The sequence below is a fragment of the Panthera pardus genome, unplaced genomic scaffold (genome assembly GCF_024362965.1).
Source record: "Panthera pardus isolate Hobbes unplaced genomic scaffold, ASM2436296v1 HiC_scaffold_1, whole genome shotgun sequence".
NCBI classification, from domain to species: Eukaryota; Metazoa; Chordata; class Mammalia; order Carnivora; family Felidae; genus Panthera; species Panthera pardus.
In genome coordinates this window covers 51693445-51699808 of record NW_026526654.1, presented here as the reverse complement: position 1 = coordinate 51699808, position 6364 = coordinate 51693445, and positions in this window count along the sequence as shown.

Here is a 6364-nt window from a genome sequence, read left to right as displayed (position 1 = left end):
TTTTAGATGCTTCTGATTTGGTTTGTAGTGGTTTTTACACGACTAATGATTACCTGGAACTAGAAGCTACATCATCACAGATTCCCCACATACTCAAGCCCATGAATTTACCTCACCTCATACTTTGAAATAATCACTCATTTTTTTCCTGGCCTGTTAATTTGATTTTCTTCTATGTATGATTATTACTTTTGATGTCAATGGCTTTCCTAATTTGCACCTTTATCAATACTTATTGAATGGTAACAATTCATCTATTTCCATATCATGTAAGTAGTGTTAAATTATTTAAACAAGGAGGCTGTTGAACGGAAGTAGCTTTAATGCAGTGGTAGCCTACATAAGGAAACCAAAATCTAAGCCTGTAAATGCCTCAAGATTATGAAATCAAACCTAAGAACAACAAATCACAAGTACCCAACTAGGCTTTAAGCTATAGCCAATGAAAGAATTATCAAATGGTAACTCAATTTACTTTCTAGCTGCCATTTTTGGTTCTCAAGAGCTACTGGTTACCCACGTGTTACACAGGATTTTAACTTTGATAAGATAATTGCTTTTGTAAAATAAAACTACAAACAATTCCAAAGATAGATCATTCTCAAATATTTTAATAATAGTGAAGTCCTCTTTTTTAACAGCCTGAAGGAAAATGAAAAAGCATGAGAAAAGGTTATTTTAAAAAAGGAAAAGATCTCTCTATATTTTTTCTAAGTAGCTGTATTCAGTTAAGACCGATAGGCTAAGCAAACCACATGTATTATTGCAGTTACCCTCAAAATTAACACTTTGATTTGGGTACCAATGAGGAAACTCATACTCAAAAATTTTAGGCAAATTTTGTAAGTTCTTTTACAGAGGAAAAAAAAAAGGAAGATCCAAAATCATGGATGTGAAATCAATGTCCTATACACTCTCTTAAAGTATATCAAAAAGTGAATAAAATTTTCAAGTATAAAACTCCTAGAAGAAAATGTAGGAGAAAAGAAATTTCAGTTGCTTTGAAAATGGCCATACAAACATTTTTCTAGATGTGTCTCCTTTGGCAAGGGAAACAAAAGCAAAATTCAACTATTGGGATCACACAAAAATTAAAAGCTTTTGCAAAACAAATGAAACCATCAGCAAAGCAAAGAGGCAACCCACTAAATGGAAGAATATATTTGTAAATGATATATCTGATAAGGGGTTAAGTTCCAAAATAAAAATAACTTATATAGCCCAACACCAAAATCATCATCATCATCATCATCTGATTAAAAATGGGCAGAGGACATGAATTGACATTTCTCCAAAGAAGACATACAGATGGCCAAAAGACACATGAAAAGACGTTCAACATCACCCATCAACAGGGAAATGCAAATTGTACCAAGAGATATCCCCTTAAACAAGTCAGAATGGCTAAAATCAAAAGAACAAGAAATAACAAGTGTGGGTGAGGTTGTGAGAAAAAGGAATCCTCATAACTGCTGGTTTATGGAATGCAAATTGGTACAGCCACTGTAGAAAACAATATGGACGTTCCTCAAAAAATAAAAATAGAATTACCATATGATCTAGTAATTACTATTTACTCAAAGAAATGAAAACACTAATTTGAAAAGATACACACACCCCTATGTTTATTGCAGCATTATTTATAGTAGCCAAGATATGGAAGCAATCCGAGTGTCCCCTGATAGATGATAGATGAATGGATAAAAAAATGGTGGTATATATATAATGGAATATTACTCAGCCATAACAAAAACAAGATCTTGCCATTTGCAACAACATGCATGGACCTAGAGGGTAAAATGCTAAGTGAAATAAGTCAATGAGAGAAAAACAAATACCGTATGATTTCATTTATATGTGGAATTTAAGAAACAAAACAATTGAACAAAGAAAATAAAAGAGACAAACAAAAAAGCAGACTCGAATACAGAGAACAAACTGGTGGTTGCCAGAGGGAAGGTGGTGGTGGGGGATGGGTGAAATAGATAAAGGAGTCATTGTATTCTACACCTGAAACTAATATAACACTGTATGTTAATTATATTTCAAGAAAAAGAAAAAGAAAAAAAATTGCTCTATCAGTTCTTAGCAGAATGACATAGGATAAATTCTCTGATCTTCAGCTTCTTGTGATTTTGTAATATGGAAATTCTGTTATATGGAAATAATGCTACTGATAACTGGTATATAATAGATGAGGAAAAAAATTTTCTCACTCTTCTCAATAGTTTAATAAACTGACAGCTATTCAAGGATGTTAGATTGTATATATGGCGTTTGTTAAACTTGATAAAGTGTTAAGTAAGCAGATAGGCTTTGGTGGGGACAGTTTAGTATCTAGACAGTTGCATAAACAAGATGTAGAAATAAAAAATTCAAGTATATATATCTTTACAAGTCCAAAATTGTCCTTTAGTATACCTTTATCTGTTTTCTTATGTTTGTTTTAACCAGCGTAGAGTAGTAGAAAAGCAAGTTGGGGAATGGGGTAAGGTGTAAGCAGATCATGGAAAGCAATGATGAAACATATTCTAATAGTTATTGGTGTAGACGTAAAGGTGGGACATAATGTCTTAATATGAACTTTTTGTAATTAACAAAATGGGTGATATGATAACTGGGAAAGTTTGGGGCCAGGAAAAGCTTAATAAGAGATCTCCACTTTCTCAAATATCCTCCTCAACAGCTATGAGGTTTGAGATTACAGTTCGGCAGAAGAAAAAAATTTTGAGGCTGCACCCAGCTGAAAATATGAAACAGCTCATTTTCTTTTTCCAAAAGATTATTTTAAAAATCTACTACAAAGGGAAAATGAAACAACTAAACAATCTTTGGTCTAGACAAAGGATCCAGCACATGTACATTCCAGGCTCTATTCTGTTACTTACTTACTTACTTACTTACTTACTTACTTTATTTATTTATTTATTTATTTATTTATTTATTTATTTATTATAGTATCTATTTATTTTTTTCAGATACTACTTACTTTTTTATGCTGTGCTTCTGAACAGATTGTTGGTTTCAGTATAGCTGAGATGTTAATCAATTGCTGGCACACTGAAAGTGCTCAACAAACAGTGGTTAACTGATGGACTGAGTAACTTCTATGCCAATCTAGAGCTTATTACATATGACCTCTTTTGGGTCTGGAATAGACTTGAATAAGGGAAACATCAGACACCATTTCCTAAATAACCATAATTAATTTGAAGAACACACACACACACACACACACACACACACACACACTACATATTCCCAACTTGACATCATGAATCTATGACATAATTCCCATTTGATGCCAAAGGGAAACACACTGCCTGTCTCCTTTTAGGAGACTGCCTCAGTAAAGCACCTACCCTCATCCAGAAACTGGGATATAACTGGGCTATATATTCCTTGATGACCACATTTCAGAGAGATTCCTCTAAAGTCTTTGAAAAATATATTTTGGGTTATAAAATTGGCAAACGGCTTTTTAAAAGATTTACACCTCAAAGGGATGGAGAAAGAACTCAAAAGTTTTCTAAAGTAAATGCTCTAAGAAAAGGGATGTAGGAGCTTAAAGTCAGAAGACTAAGATTTAGTCAAGCTGGGGCGCCTGGGTGGCTCAGTTGATTAAGCATCTGACTCTCGATTTCAGTTCAGGTCTAAATATCTCAGTTCATGGGATCAAACCCCTCCCGGGGCTCTGCACTGACAGCATGGAGCCTGCCTGGGATTCTCTCTCTTCATCTCTCCCTGCCCCTCCCACACCGGTGTTCTCTCTCCTTCTCTCTCTCAAAAACAAAAAAAAATATTTATTTAAAAAAATAAAAATAAAATAATAAAATTTAGTCAAGCTGAGGGAAATGTTAAGATCAATAGACATAAACCACTTGGTCAATAGACATAAACCACTTACGAAAAATCAACTAGAATCCATAAAACCAAACAAATTTGCAGGCAAATAAAAAAGTTCATAAAAAGGATATTTAAATTTTCATTAGTTCTATGACCTATTTCTTATCAAGTGCATTTTGATTTCTTTCAAACTCAGAGAAACTGAAATTATACCTTCTAACACAATATAAATGACTTATCACTAGTTTGAAATTGATTATATTTCACATTGGGAACAATTTAAATCTAAAAGGACAAAGTATCATGTTTAACGTTGAACCTTACCCTATAGTATGATTGAAATTAATAAAAAAAATCAGACTTTTTGTCTAATGAACTGTGAATAATGAAGTTTTATTAAAATGCCTAATTTGTTTAGGTACATGCATTGCCTAGTTACCCAATTATTCTGGCAAAATTACAAATGAAGAAAGTTGAATTTGTTAAATTAAGGAGGTCATTGAAGTAATTAAGACTGGTGAAGCATATTATTAATACTTTACAGGGGAAGGTAGTAATGCAAAATGTACCTGTTCCCTTATGTTCAGGCTTGTAATCGAAATGGAATTTATTTACTTAAGACCTCAGAAAATAGTGTGTGTGGGGGCATGTGCGTGTGTGTGTGTGTGTGTGTGTGTGTGTGTGTGTGTGTGTGAAGTCATTATTAAGACTACAACTAAGACATTAAACAAGAAAATAATTTGGGGCTTATTCCATTTTATGAAGTGAAACAATGGCTTATTAATAAGTAGAAATTAGCACAAATAGATACAAATGTGTGATAACTTTTAGTTTAAAACAGACACCTAAATGAAAAATATCACCAAAAATAATTCATTTAAGAATATTAGCATTAGTCATCCCAATTTCCCTTTTTAATTAGCTAATATGCCTGAGAGAAAGGGAAAAAGACATATAATGAAAGTGCTAAGGTAGTGTATATAGAAAAAAGGGCTGAAGAGTAGGAGATAAGAGAAATGAATAACAATACATAAGTACTTTAGGTACAAATCATGAAATTCACTTCAATTTGCATCACAGGAATTTGAGTAAACATTTCTTGTAGTATCAACTACTAATAACTACCATGTATCTCATAAAAATTCTGTAAAAATATGAATTTCTCATTTACTACATGTTTTGAAGTATATTTCTAGTTCAAGTGAACTTAAATATTTATAAGTGAATGACAGACAATTTTTCTTCCACTACAACATGGGAACAGGAGAATTGTAGAAACTAAGGTCTCATTTATCACTTTGCTCCCCAAAGCAGATTATGGATATTGATAGAGTTGTATCAGAGTCAGAGAAATCCTTTTACCCTGTTTCCCCAAGGTACACTCTCAAATAATCCAATGTTTTATAGAGGGTTTTCCCATAATCTGAAACATGTGAAAATGATTTTGTCTATTAAACACAACCACACAGCTGAAAAATTGAACTCACCAACCCAATTTACTTATTTACCTCAAACTTTGAAGCTGTGTTTTTAATAAACTTAAACTTAGCTGTCAAATTGGCTGCCCACCTATATAGACTAACATGGTATTTTCTGGTCCTATCTTCTAGTGTGTCAGGTAAGTAAGTGTACCAACTTCTCTTCTTCCTCTTTTTTTTTTTCCCTAAAGGATTTCCTCTTTCTCTTCCCTTCTTTCTCTTCTCTTCTTTTTTTTTTCCAGTTTTATACCCAAATCCATTATGAAGTCAATGATATGATTTATTTTACATATCTTTATTGACTCTGCTCTACATAAAAGTGTGATAATCACTAAAGAAATAAGCATGCATAAGACAAGGTCTTATCATTGAAAATCCCTCAGACAAGAATGAGACAGTGTAAGGAATGAGTATGTATCTGGGTTTGAAGGTTATACAATTTTGAGGATGCTCGTTAAGAAAAATGTCACAGGATACAAATAAAAAACCATGTATAGGCACTTCAAGGAGACTATGCAAGTGAGGGGTTCTGGGTCTTAAGTTTCACTTGTGTTATGGTAAATCCACTACTGTTAGCATTATAATGATGATATATACAAAGTACTATGGGAATGCAACTGGTCAGATTATTTTCTCATATACTGTTACCATCTTCTTAAATGTTAGAGAAAGAAGTCTATTTCTGCCACCTATGGGAGTCAACTGAGATCTGATTAAAGCAAAATCTGAGCTAAGGCTGGTAAATAAGAAGCAGTTCACCAGTTAGAATAAGAGGGAAGGCAAACATTTCAGACAGCAAGAGACAGACAAATGACAAAAAGAGAGGAATTTGCACCTTTTTAAAAACTGCAATTATACACAGCATGGTTGCATCACGAATGTTCGAACAAGAAAACAAGAAAAATATGTATAGGTTGGACACTAGCCTGTTATCACTTAGAGAAGACTTTGGTTTTTGTTTGCCATGCTAAGTACAATTACTATATATTTTAAAGCAGTGAAATACTTAACTAGGCAGTTGTAGATCTTTTTTTGTAAAC